Genomic DNA, 14,334 nt, shown 5'->3' on the forward strand with positions numbered 1-14,334 from the left:
GCCAGAAACTGAAACAGTCAGTAGGGAAATAAGGGCCTACCGCCTGCTTAGGCCTGCTCCGGAATATTATTTTTCCTTGAGGCGGGCAGCAATCATGAAAACTCGGTCTACGTGCGACCTAGCAGGTGATCCTTAATGGGACTGCAGCAGGCTGCAACCAGAAAGGTAAGTTTGTTAAAATTAATTATCTGAATGAGGAACCAGGAGGAGCAATTGTACTCCATATTAAAATGGCAGGTCATTGCTAGCCATTGCTCGTACCTCCCCCCACCATCCCCCCACCCCCGATTGTGACCTGGACGCCTCCCCAAACGTGACTTCGAAGCACAGTTACCGCTACCCTCCCTGGTCCTGGCCACCGTTCACCTCTCTCCTGATTGTCCTCCCCTCCCCCACCCCAAGTCATCCTGTCTCACCATTGGCCCCTCCCGGTTGCCCACTCTCCCGATCCCCTTTGAGGACTTACCTGAGGTGCCGGTGATGCACAGGCCCAATCTTCGAGGCCTCTTCTTTTGTGAGCTGGGTGATGCCTGTTAGGTGTCTTTTGTTCACTGGTTCACTGACAATGATATCCAGGGCCCCAATATTGGGTGTGCCTCGGGCCCATCCATTCAGGCACAGGGATCGTTCCCTGCACCCCTTGTACGTCCATTTTTGGGCGTGAACCGATTTTTGCCCCCCCAAGAGTCAGCAGGTTACCTGACCTGAGTTAATGCACCTCCCCCCCCCTACTGAACCTTCCACATCAGATGGCCTCACGCTCCATTCCTGGTCTGTGCAGTGGTGCACTCCGATCTGCCTCAGTAGCCCAGAGTTAGGGAGGGGAAAAGCAGCCTGGGTTCCTGCTCCTGGTCCAGTGATTCCTGCTGGGAAGGACACGCCTGGATTTCAGGTGAGGACAAGATTGCTCCTTTGGTCAAATAGCCCGCCATCACTCACTCACGGGGGAGGAATCAGAGGGCAGCTGAGACCTGTAGAGTCCTGATCCCAGTGAGGAGCCAGTCTCTGTGAGGGGGGGGGGGGGGGGAATGGAGAACAATCTTGGGGGTAATTAAGAATGAGAGAGAGATAAGCAGACAGTAAACTTTCTCAAACACATAGCGTGATCCCAGCTAAAACATTAACCGGTCTTTTCTCTTTACAGCTGATGGTTAATACTTCTCGCATTCTAAACTTTTTAAATATCCAGATAAGAGAATTATTAAATTGATCAGCAACAGTCAGACAGAAAGAGAAACAAATAGACAGTCAGAGGCAGATAGGGAAACACAGTGAGAAACAACTTGCATTTATATAGCACCTCAAGATGTCCCAAAGCGCTCTACAGCCAATGAAGTATTTTTGAAGTGTAGTCACTGCAGTAAGTCCCTTTGCTCCGGTACAGCATGGTTTGCAGTGCTGTAGGGGCCTGCCCTCTACTGCATGAGGCCTAGTGGTCCATTGCTGAGTGTCTTGCACTCCATTGCAGTTCCTTCACTCCAGTAGAGTAGAGCCCGACACTCCAATATAGTCACTGTTGTAATGTAGGAAACGCGGCAGCCAATTTGTGCACAGCAAGCTCCCACAAAGAGCAATGAAATAAATGATCAGATAATCTGTGTTAGTGATGTTGGATGAAGGATAAAATATTGGCCAGGACACCGGAGAGAACTCTCTTGCTTTTCTTTGAATGGTGCCATGGGATCTTTTACACCCACCTGACCGTTTAATGTCCTGTCTGAAAGACAGCACCTCTGACAGTGCGGCGCTCCCTCAGCACTGTCCCTCCGACAGTGTGGCACTCCCTCAGCCCTGGAGTGTCAGCCTGGATTAATGATTAGACAAAAGGACAAAGGGACAGAGAAAAAGATAAACAAAGGGAGCCAAACAGACAAGATAGTCGGATGGACAGAACTTTCCCAATACAAAAGCAAAATACTGCGGATGCTGGAAATCTGACATAAAAACAGAGAATGCTGGAAACACTGAGCAGGTCAGGCAGCATCTGGGGAGAGAGAAACAGAGTTAATGTTTCAGGTCAATGGCCTTTTGGCAAAACTTTCCCAATGTCTTGTGTTCCACACAACCGCCTGTGGGTGGGTCTCCACTCCGTTCATGCACAGGGTCACCGGGAACATCCCTACAGATTGTCTCCCCATCGCCTGGGCAGCTTCCACAGCTCAGTTCTCTGCACCACATCGACGCCACTTTAGGGAGAATTTTAGGGGGGTGGCATTGGCTGGTCAATGGGCACTGGGCGAGGCAGCTGCATGGGCCTGGATACTGCTCAGTTTGTCATTAGTCTGAGCTCAAACAGGGCCGTAGTAGGAACATTAGAATTGGCCCCAGTACCTTTAGGTTAGGAAGGGGGGGGGGGGGGAAATCAGCCAGTGTTCTCACTCCCAATCACTCGCCAATGTAACTTTTGCTGGAAAGTGTGCAAGTGTGAATGTTGAGTGAGGGCAAGATTGGGCTCAGTTGTGATGGCTTACATGGTGGAATAGCCCATCAAGATTGACTACCTGGGCTCACACATTAATAATGGCCAGTTAGGTGAGGTACCAGAGGATAACCAGCACCTATAGAACTGCGCCCCAGCACTGTCAACACCTTCAGGCGAGATGGGGAGAAAGCGGTCATGGAATAAAACTGTTGAGCCAAGGGGAGCAAAAGTGCATGGGTGGGTGTCAGGAACAAGAGAGGAAAGTTCAGTGGAGCACTGACCATAGCTGTATCCATAACATAAAGAAAAGATTGTGATGGAGAGAGAGAGCTCAGAAGGCAGAGCTGGGAGAGGGGACTCCTGGAATGAATGACTGAAATATTCCTGGTGGCGCTTACCTTAACCAACTGTCAGCTCTGCAAAAGTTACTAAACATTTAGTAACTGACAGCTTGTTAGTTACCCTCATTCCTGGAGTTAAATTGCTGCTAAATAACCAGGCTTTAAGACCCAGAGGAGACCAGCGGCGGGGGCAGGAGCAGGCGTGCCATCTGTAGTGCGTTTCAGTCAGACTCACTCGGAGAGCTGTTGGGGAGTTCCACAAGAGGATCTGGTAAGAACAAGATGAATATATACTGGATATTGTGTAAGAAAGCAAAGCCCCCAGCCTGCCTGCCTCAGGGCCACAGATGCAGGCTGAGATCGCTCACTATCTGTACTTTCCTGCGGTCTGTGGCATTCTGATCACATCAAGCTCTAACTTTAGATAAAACTTCAACATCTGCAGCTGAAAGGGGAACTGTGTTTCATATCTGTTTATGTTCAGTAATTAGAAACTCTTGGGATTTGTATAAATTTAAACAAAGAGAGAGGGGGAAATCAGGCTGTAGAAAAATGGATTTTTGTCCTTTTTATCCCAATTGGAGGTAAGGCTGGAATCAGCCTGCGAGGTGTGAGCTGTTCCTGACTGTGTGTAGTGTCTGTGCTCTAAATCATTGTCTATCCAACAATATTTCAGCCTGATTCACACATATATTCCTTCAGGAAAAATACCTGATGCTGATCCTTGAAGTCTGGCTTCATAGTTGAATCAAACTTCTTTAAAAATAAAAAGTTAACTTCAAAACGTGTGCCTGAAAAACAAACTGTAACTCAGAAGCTCTTTGTTCTTTCTCCTGGACTCTGCAGCCCCGGGATGTGGAGCTGGAGGTGGGGGAGGTGTGTGTGTGTGTGTGTATATGTTTGTGTATGGGGAGTGGGGTGGAGGATACACAGTAATTGCACCCAGATGTGGGCTTTAGTAACTGCAGTTCTGCCAGAACACAGCAGGGACTCCCGCAGAGAAAGCTGAATTGTGAGGCTTCTAAATGACACGGCCCTGGCATGCAGCCTTGAAAGGGCTGGAATCTCATCCAGTCATCTCCCACAGGATGAACTCCATTTTACCAATGGACTGTGGAGATGCTGCCTCATAACCACTTGTAACGCGCTTTGCCATCGTATAGTCAACAACTTGCATTTATATAGCGCCTTTAACGTAGTAAAACAGAAGGTCCCAGCGTGCTTCACAGGAGCGTTATCAAACTAATGGATCTGTTGGTAAGGATCACGGCCTGCATGTCGTCGTGGAGCAGGCGGAGGATGGTGACAAACTTTTGGGGGCATCAAAAGCGGAGGAGGACGTTCCATAGACCCTTGTGGTTGACAGTGTCAAAGGCCTTTGTAAGATCGAAGAAGGTCGAACAGCAATTGGCACCAAGCCAAAGAAAGAGATATTAGGACAAGTGACCAAAAGCTTGGTCAAAGAGGTCGGTTTTAAGGAGCATCTTAAAGAAGACACAGCCGCCAATGGTGGGGCGAAGGCAGTGGAAGATGTGCAAGAGGCCAGAGCTGTGCACCTAACTCCTGAACCATGAGAGGAAAAGAGAAAGAAAGACTTGGATTTATATAGCGCCTTTCACGACCACCGGACATCTCAAAGCACTTTACAACCAATGACGTACTTTTGGAGTGTAGTCACTGTTGTAATGTGCGAAAGCTGAATGAAGCTTACAAATGCTAAATTCCATCAAAACCTCACACTAAACAGGGTAAATAGTAACTTATAAAAAGATCAGGGTGGTACCGGTGGACTGGAGGATTGTAAATGTTACACCGTTGTTCCAAAAAGGGGAGAAGGATAAACTTGGCAATTACAGGCCAGTCAGTGTAACGTCGGTGGTGGGGAGGCTTTTAGAGACAGTAATCCAGGAGAAAATTAACAGCCACTTGGACAAGCGTGGACTAACAAAGATGGGACAGCACAGATTGTCTTGGGCAAATCATGTTATAAGATTTTTGATGAGGTAACAGAGAGGGTGGATGAGGGCAGTGCAGTTGATGTTGTGTATTTGGACTTTCAAAAGGTGTTCGATAAAGTACCACGTACTGGGCTTGTTAACAACGTTAAAGCACATGGGATAAAAGGGCCAGTAACAGCATGGATACAAAAGTGGCCAAGAGATAGAATACAGAGAGTTGTGGTGAGTGGCTGTTTTTCGGACTGGAAGGAGATACACAGTGGAGTTCCCCAGGGGTCGGTACCAGGACCACGGCTGATTTTGATATACATTAACGACTTGGACAGTGCACAATTTTGAAATTTACAGACAATAATACAAAGCTGGGAAGTATGGTAAACAGTGAGGAAGATAGTGATAGACTTCAAGAGAACATATACAGGCTGGTGGAATGGGTGTACATCATCGTAGGCAGTCCCTCGAAATCGAGGAAGACTTGCTTCCACTCTAAAAATGAGTTCTCAGGTGACTGTACAGTCCAATACGAGAAGTACAGTCTCTGTCACAGGTGGGACAGACAGTGGTTGAAGGAAAGGGTGGGTGGGAGGGACTGGTTTGCCGCACGCTTCTTCCGCTGCCTGTGCTTGGTTTTTCATGCTCTCGGCGATGAGACTCGAGGCGCTCAGCGCCCTCCCGGATGCTCTTCCTCCACTTAGGGCGGTCTATGGCCAGGAACTCCCAAGTGTCGGTGGGGATGTTGCATTTTATCAAGGAGGCTTTGAGGGTTCCTTGAAATGTTTCCTCTGCCCACTTTGGGCTCGCTTGCCGTGTAGGAGTTCCGAGTAGAGCGCTTGCCTTGGCTGTCTTGAGTCAGGCATGCGAACAATGTGGCCCGCCCAGCGGAGCTGATCAAGTGTGGTCAGTGCTTTGATACTGGGGATGTTGGCCTGGTCGAGGACGCTAACGTTGGTGCGTCTGTCCTCCCAGGGGATTTGCAGGATCTTGCGGAGACATCGTTGGTGGTATTTCTCCAACGACTTGAGGTGTCTGCTGTACATGGTCCATGTCTCTGAGCCATACAGGAGGGCAGGTATTACTACAGCCCTGTAGACCATGAGCTTGGTGGCAGATTTGAGGGCCTGGTCTTCAAACACTCTTTTCCTCAGGCGGCCGAAGGCTGCACTGGTGGAATGGGTGGACACATGGCAGATGACATTCAACGCAGAAAAGTGTGAGGTGATACATTTTGGTAGGAAGAATGAGGAGAGACAATACAAGCTAAATTATACAATTATACAATTTTAAAGGGTATGCAAGAACTGAGAGGCCTGGGGGTGTTTGTGCACAAATATGTGAAAGTGGCAGGACAGGTTAGCAAAGCAGTTAATAAAGCATATGAGATCCTGGGCTTTATAAATAGACATAGAATACAAACGCCAGGAAGTTATGCTAAACCTTTATAAAACCCTAGTGCAGCCCCAGCTGGAGTATTTTGCCCAATTCTGGGCACCACATTTAGGAAAAGTGTGAAGGCTTTGGAGAGGGTACAGAAGAGATTTACTGGAATGGTTCCAGGGATGAGGGATTACAGTTACATGGATAGACTGGAGAAGCTGTGGTTGTTCTCCTTATCGCAGAGAAGACTAAGAGGAGATTTGGTAGAGGTGTTTAAAATCATGAAGGTTTTAGATAGAATAAATACAGAGAAACTGTTTCCATTGGCTGAAGGGTCAATAACCAGATGATACAGATTTAAGGCGATTGGCAAAATAACCTGAGGCGACATGAGGAAAAACTTGTTTTACACAACGAGTGGTTAGGATCTGGAATGCAATGCCTGATAGGATGGTGGGAGCAGATTTAATAGTAGCCTTCAGAGGGGAATTGGATAGATACGTGAAGGAGAAAAAATTCCAGGAATGTGGGGAAAGAGCGGGGGGGAGTGAGACTAACTGAATTATTCTTCGAAAGAGCGGTGCAGACTCAATGGGATGAATGGTTTCCTTCTGTGATGTGCTATTCTGTGACTGTACCGAGCAGCGGGTTGCGTGAGCTGGGTAGTCGGGCATTGCACGAGGTGCTGTCTAACTGCTGTGCCACAGGGCTTCAGATAGCGGAGAGTCACTGTGCAGTCCCAAGAGCTGCCTGCCTTGATCTGCCTAGTTTTTTAAAATTTCAAAATATATACTTTATTCATATAAAAATTAGCACGATACATTGGAAGGCAGTTCAGTACATTTGGATGCGGTCAGCAATTCCGTACAATACATTTGGATGCTGACGGCAGTTCCGTTCAATACATTTGCTTGCTTTACATTTCAGGGTACAATTCAGTACAATGCAGGATACACTGTAATACAGTCATCAAATTACGTTACATGTGGCACTATACAGTACACAGAACGGGTGAGGGTACAGTTACATTTCTTTACAACATACATTACTAAACAGTTGCTGAACTTGCATTATACATGGCACTACATAGATTTTTTCAGATCAAGGTACTCTATGTATACAAAGGTTTACAAGTACAACCCGAGGGGAGTTTTATACTGATACCAGACCCCGGGTTTACCGTGGTGGAAGGGCTTTAAACTGTGGCCCTTCCCCACCGTGCCTTTGCGGCGACTGCACCAATTTTAAGTGCGTCCCTCAGCACATAATCCTGGATCTTGGATTGCGCCAGTCTGCAACATGCAGACATGGACATCTCCTTGCTCTGGAAGACCAGCAAATTTCGGCAAGACCAAAGCACGTCCTTCACCGAGTTGATGGCCCTCCAGCAGCAGATGATGTCTGTCTCGGTGTGTGTCTCTGGGAACAGTCCGTAGAGCACAGAGTCCTGTGTTACGGAGCTGCTTGGGATGAACCTCGACAGCAACCACTGCATCTCCTTCCAGACCTGCCTTGCAAAGGGGCAATCCAGAAGGAGATGGATGACAGTCTCGTCCGCACCACAGCTAACTCGGGGGCAGAGTGCCGTGTCTCTGAAACCCCGGCTGTGCATGAAGGATCTGACGGGTAGGGCCCTCCTCACCGCCAACCAAGCTACGTCTTGGTGCTTGTGTGAAAGCTCTGGTGATGAGACATTCTGCCAAACGAGTTCGACAGTCTGCTCGGGGAACCGTCCAACCGGATCCATCATCGCCTTCTTTTGTAGGGTGTCCAGGACCTTGCGTGCCGACCACTGCTTTATGGCCTTGTGGTCAAAAGTGTTTTTCTTGAAAAACTGTTCCACGAAGGACAAGTGCTGAGGCATGGTCCAACTGGTTGGAGCGTTCCGCGGCAGCCTGGCCAGACCCATTCTTCGCAACACCGGAGACAGATAGAATCTCAGCACGTACTGACACATGGTGTTTACGTATGAAGGGTCTATGCACAGCTTGATGCAGCCGCACACAAAGGTGGCCATCAGGATGAGGGCCACGTTCGGAACGTCCTTTCCTCCACTGTCCAGAGATTTATACATTGTGTCTCTGCGGACACGGTCCATTTTCGATCTCCAGACAAAGTGGAAGACGGCCCGGGTGACTACCACGCCAGACCGAGGTGAGTGGCTTCAGAAGTGCAGGTCACTACTTGAGGTTTTGCCTGAAAGGGAGTGCTGAGTGCTTTGAAGTGATGCTGCTCAATGGCACTCTGTGAATTGACTGATTGCAGAAACTCGTCTTTCCAGTTTGGCTGCGTCTGGCCTTTTGGCTCGGTACAAGCACCAATTGGAGGGAAGAAGAAATCTGCATGTCGACCGACCAATGGGGCGGGTCAGGAGGTCTGCCAAGGTGCTGGACTGGCACCACGAAAGATTGAAGGCTTCGGCCAAAACACAAGCCAAAGGGAGGAATCTGCAACCCGGATGGCGGCCAACCGAGCGGCGAACCATGGTGTCCGAAACACCATCCGAGTGACGGTAAAGAAAGTGGAAGGACAGACGATGATGCACCGGGACATCTTTGTGAAGAAAATTCTGCTTGAAACCTGTGGCATGAAAGTCGCGGATGTCTTCGCCTTGCAGGACATCCCGAAGAGAGGTTACTTTGATGTAACCTTCAGAACGTCACCCAATGCCTGAAATTCCTGAAGGGATTGAAGGAGGTGAGTGAACCACTGCGGTCAATGCTGACTTGGGAGCCACTGTTCACCCTCCCATCGCAGAGGAAGCGCACTATCACAGTACACATGTACAATACCCACATCCCAGTCATTGATGTGCTGACATTCCTCACCAGGTATGTCGATAGGGCAGGAAACAGCATGGACCTGAAGGATTTCCATGGGATTTGGACCAGCAAACGCCAGATCCAGGTCGCCTTGAAAGTGGACCCCAGCGGAACCATCCTGCACCCGCCCCTCCAGCTTCGCTATCGGAGGAAGTTGGGGCTACATGGTGTACGCCGGGCAACCCAATGTGTGCCGAACCTGCGGGAAAGCAGGCCACGTGGCAGCAAGCTGCAAAGCAATTATTTGCCGCAACTGCAAGAAGGAAGGACACCAGACAAAGGACTGCAAAGAGAGCAAGTGCTGCAACCTTTGTGGTCAGGCTGGACATCTGTATAAGGCCTGCCCCAGGCGCAATTTCAGCTATGCGCAGGCGGCAAAGAACATGGTGACATGTGAGGAGAAAGCTGAGGAGTGCAACGCCCCAGAGGAGACCGACACCTCCCTCCCCTCCAAGACACCGTGTGAACAAACCACCGACCTAATCGACACTGACCGAGAGGAGGAAGGGAAGTCTGCCACAGCAAACCGCCAGACACTAACACCCAGCAGTGAAACCCCCCCCCCCCGAGACACCGAGTCCATGGAAGAGGAGGGAGCAGAAGCAGAAGAGGAACAGGGATGGCAGCTCGTCAAGAAGAAGAAAAAGGCCCGCAAGTCAAAGGAAAAGAGGCCTCCTGCCGAAACGAGAGGCAAAAGACGGCTACGGTCCACGATGGACAGCGGTGTCTGCAGCTCATCCGATGATGAAGAGTGAGGCAAAAGCCCCCACTACCACCAGCAGAAGAAGAGGCAAAATGTCAATGCGACCAGCGCAGTCCAGCCAAGGGACCTCGGGAGCAGTGATGTCACCGATGCACCCCCGCTTGATCTGCCTAGTTTTTTAAAATTTCAAAATATACTTTATTCATATAAAAATTTGCACAATACATTGGAAGACAGTTCAGTACATTTGGATGCGGTCAGCAATTCCATACAATACATTTGGATGCTAACGGCAGTTCCGTGATCAAGGCAGGCAGCTCTGCCCAGGTTAATTGTGGCCCTTTGCTGTGTTCACAGTGGGGCCCGGCCGGTACAGGTTCACTGTTGGCTGCAGCTGGTTGTGAACCCTTGACCCCCCCCCCCACCCCCTCAGGAATCACTTTGAACTGTTATCTTGCCTGTGGCCACACTATTCCTTGTGGATTTCCTGGCTCATTTCTTTTTAAAGTGCTCACTACAATCAGACTGAAGAATGAAAGCAGTTCGCTTTTCCTCAACGGAAACGGGATACTAAACAATTTGACAAAGTCACGTCCCAGAAACTCTCAGTCAGTCAAAGGACCCGCCTCTCACCATTCACAGGTAAGAGGATGGTGGAGTTTGATTGTACAAATTGTGGGACACTCTCCATCACCTAAATCACAAAGTTGGAAAGTGTAAAGTTGTAAAATTGGCTGCAGTTATCTGTGGCGCTCTCTGCCCAGGAGTAACCGAAGGTGGAAAGTGTCTTTTTTTCCTCCAACTCTCTCTGCTCTGATCTTGACTTGCTGGGGATGTGTCCCCTGGGCTGCTCTCCACCCTCACCTAAATGGCTATTCCTCGTGCGTGAGATTAGACAAGAGCATTGTCTGGATTTTTAGGGAGAGTTACAGTTGAGCCCGATTCTGCCTTCACTCAACCTTCACATACGTGGATTTTCCAGTGGGTGTCACGGAATAAGGATCAGGAGCGGGAACCCTGGCTGATCTCACAGCCCCCACTCCAGCCCTGCAGTAGTAGTGTTCCAATTGTTGCCCTGGGTGAGATTAGCTAACTCCAGCTCACTAATTACGTCTTGGATACCAGACAAACCATTGATTTCAGGCGTAGGAACCCAGTGCACCAATAACGGCAACGAGAAGGAAATGGAAATGGAAGGAGAGGGAAAGAACTATGTGCATGTGACTGAGTATCAGCCAAAACACACAAGCTCCCCCATAACTGCTGCGGAAACAGAAGCAACAGCTGTGAGAGTCCCAAGGAACCCATGCGTTAAATAACCACGGCATAAACCCTCTGAGGTAAGTGTTGTGTTGAATGTAAAAAAAGTAAAGAGAGACTTGCATTTATATAGCGCCTTTCACGACATCAGAACGTCCCAAAGCGCTTTACAGCCAATGAAGAACTTTTGAAGTGTAGGCACTGTTGCAATGTAGGAAACGCAGCAGCCAATTTGTGCACAGCAAGCTCCCACAATGAGCAGATAATCTGTTTTTGTGGTTGATTGAGGGGTAAATATTGTTCAGGACACTAGGCATAACTCCCCCATTCTGCTTCAAAATAGTGCTATGGGATCTTTTATGTGCACCTGAGAGAGTAGTTGGGGCCTCGGTTTAACGTCTCATCCGAAAGACGGTACCTCCGACAGTGCAGCATCCTCTCAGTACTGCATTGGAGTGTCCGCCTAGATTTTTGTGCTCGAGTCTCTGGAGTGGGACTTAAACTCACAACCTTCTGACTCAGAGCCTAGAGTGCTGCCCACTGAGCTACAGCTGACATAAAAAGAGTGGAAACACGAAAATATTGTAAATCTCTGAAAGAGCCAAATAAATTGGCAATATGCAACATAAACCTCTGATCCTCAGAAGGAGTAAAAAGCCTGAGGCCTATCTGTCTATTCAACAACAACTTGCGTGCATACTGAACGCCATGTTGGAAAGAGGTCCCACACACTTTATACAGAAGAGAAGAAAAATAGACACCAAGTGGGAAAGAACATGTAGAATGGATCTGCAGTGTAGGATGAAGAGAAAGGTCTTTAGTAGGGCTTTGAAAGCAAGGGTGAGGGGGTAAGGTAGAGGGGTTTTGGGAAGGAGTTCCAGAAAGCAGAGGCGGGGTAGCTTGAAGCACAACTACCGATGATGGAGCAAAGAGCACAGAGAAAGTAGACCAGTGATGAGTAACGGAGGGTATGAGCAGGAGGGTAAGGCTGAAGGAGATTGCCGAGAAAGGCTAGATGAGGTATTTGAAGACAAGGTTCTTGAAGTTGATTGGTAGGGGCACAGGGAGCCCGTGGGCTGGGCCAATGGAAGTTGGGTGCTCTGAGTGGGTAAGGACAGGGCAGAGTCGTGGCTCAGAAGCAGCAGGAATGAAGTGGTGGGGGCGGAGATATCAGGCGCAACCTGGCAATGTCGAGTATCTGCCTCCAAGACACTGGTTGGGATATCCTGCAGAGGTGGGGGGGACGCAGACAGCAACAAACAGGTCATTCTGGCCCATTGGACCTGAGCCACTGCACAGCACAGATTTCTGCTCTTCCACTGCACCCTTTCCTGCATTTCTTCCTCGAGTTTCTCTCCCTCCAGTTTTGTCTGCCCCATAAAAGGAGGGAGGGCTGCTGACATTTCCCGTGGTTTCTGGCAGAAGGTTGCCAGCATCCAGGTCCCTGGGTTGCTGGAGGTGGGATCCACAAGGTGGGATCCAGGCTTGGGGAATGGCCTGGAAGACCCCAGAATTGTTTCCGAGTAAATGTTTTAATTCAGCCTCCTTATAAAAAGGAGCTGATTAGCTGCAGATCTCTGATTTTTAAGCTGTGTCCCAACAGCTGTCAGGCGTTGTATCCTGTAACCCTCAAAATCATTCTGTCACAGGCACCTGCCCGATTTATTGAAATCAGGTGACCCCGCACTGACCTTGTGTGGCCTGATGGGTTTAGGAATCCTTTCCTGCTCCACGTCAGCTTTGACAGCTGAATGGGAGTTAAGAATCACAGTTGCATATTGCTCTTCCTTGAACATATTCACCGGTCCCTCCCCTCATTGGCTCTCACTGTAGATTGATTTAACGCCTATAACAATGGTTTAACCAGTGCCAGGGGGGCCTCAAACGATTACAGCGAGGTGGATCCTGAGCTGATCTGTCTTGGGTTACATACCGAGGAGTCTCCAGCTCAGAGCAGATATAACCCTCTACCTCCATCCGCCCTCATCTACACTGTGGGGGTGTCCAGGGCTGCTGGGATTCACATGCCAACCTCACCAAACTAGCCCTGGGCTCCTCTCCAGTGGGACTGGCTCAGTGTTTGACAGACACGTCCCTTTACCGCTGTGTCGGGGAGGGGGGGGAGGGGATGTCTGGAGCAGAGTGTTCAGGGCACTCTGGGTTTGCAGCCCATCGAACCCCCCCCCCCTCCCTCCAGTACCCTGATTGCCCCATCGACACCCCTCCCTCCAGTACCCTGATTGCCCCATCGACCCCCCCTCCCTCCAGTACCCTGATTGCCCCATCAACCCCCCTCCCTCCAGTACCCTGATTGCCTCATCGACCCCCCTCCCTCCAGTACCCTGACCCTCCCCCATCAAATCCCTCCCTCCAGTACCCTGACTCCCTCATCGACCCCCCTCCCTCCAGTACCCTGACCCTCCCCCATCAAACCCCCTCCCTCCACGACCCTGTCTAACCCATTGAACCCCTCCTCCCCTCCAGTACCGTGACTCTCCCCCATTGCCCCCTCTCCCTCCAGTACCCCGGCTCTCCCCATCAAACCTCCCCTCCCTCCCGTACCCGGACACTCCCATCGACCTCCGCTCCCTCTAGTACCCTGACTCTCCCCATCGAACCACCCCTCCCCCCAATCCCCTGACACTCCCCATCGAAACCCCCCTCCCTCCAGTATCCTGATTCTCCCCCATCAACCCCCCCCCCCCCTCCCTCCAGTAGCCTGACTCTCCCCATCAAACCTCCCCATCCTCCAGTACCTGGACACTCCCATCAACCTCCGCTCCCTCCCGTACCCTGACTCCCCCCATCGACCCCCCCCCCTCTAGTTCCCTGACTCTCCCATCGATCCTCCCCTCCCTCCAGTACCCCGCCTCTCCCCCATCAACCCCCTTTATCTCCAGTACCCTGACTGCCCCATCGATCCCCGCCCCCCCCCCCCCCCTCCCCCTCCAGTATCCTGACTCTCCCCATCGAACCTTCCTCTCACTGCCCACATGATGCTGGGTATAAACAAGTTTGCTGCTGCCTGTAACCATTATGCTGTGACTGTTAGTGATATTCTAGTATATTAAAATATAACTTGTGTCTGGACATAAAACAATAAATATGAGATTAAAGACAAAAAAAACATTTGAGCAAAAAACTGGTGACCAATCCTGCGACACGAGCTGGTGTGGGAGCTGCCAGGAACATCGATAATCCCACCCCTCATGACACAGCTGGAGAACAGATGCACAATCGGCAACACCAGAACTACCAGAGAGGACAGGCCCAAACTAAACAGCAGGGATCAGCCGCCCTGCCCCCGCACACACACGTGAAAGAAAATTAAAACATTGCTAAAAAAAATTAATCAAAAAGCCCCGGCCCCAAAACCTGTTAGAGTGATGGCAGCTGCAAGGTGCTAATTTGTTGTGTTTCTGGGAAAGAAGAATATGCGGGAGGCAGGGAGCGT

The 14,334-nt window shown here is 49.9% G+C and overlaps 1 protein-coding gene across 1 annotated transcript in view; it reads left to right on the plus strand.

Annotated features, from left to right (window-relative positions):
• Positions 1-3,003: 3,003 nt before the first annotated feature.
• Positions 3,004-14,334, plus strand: part of mfap2 (microfibril associated protein 2) — a 43,642-nt gene continuing 32,311 nt past the window's right edge. Inside the window, exon 1 of the mRNA XM_070860262.1 lies at positions 3,004-3,034. The gene's annotated coding sequence lies outside the window, so the exon portion shown is untranslated. The remainder of the gene's footprint in view (positions 3,035-14,334) is intronic.

The sequence above is a fragment of the Pristiophorus japonicus genome, chromosome 18 (assembly GCF_044704955.1).
Source record: "Pristiophorus japonicus isolate sPriJap1 chromosome 18, sPriJap1.hap1, whole genome shotgun sequence".
Taxonomy (NCBI): Eukaryota; Metazoa; Chordata; class Chondrichthyes; family Pristiophoridae; genus Pristiophorus; species Pristiophorus japonicus.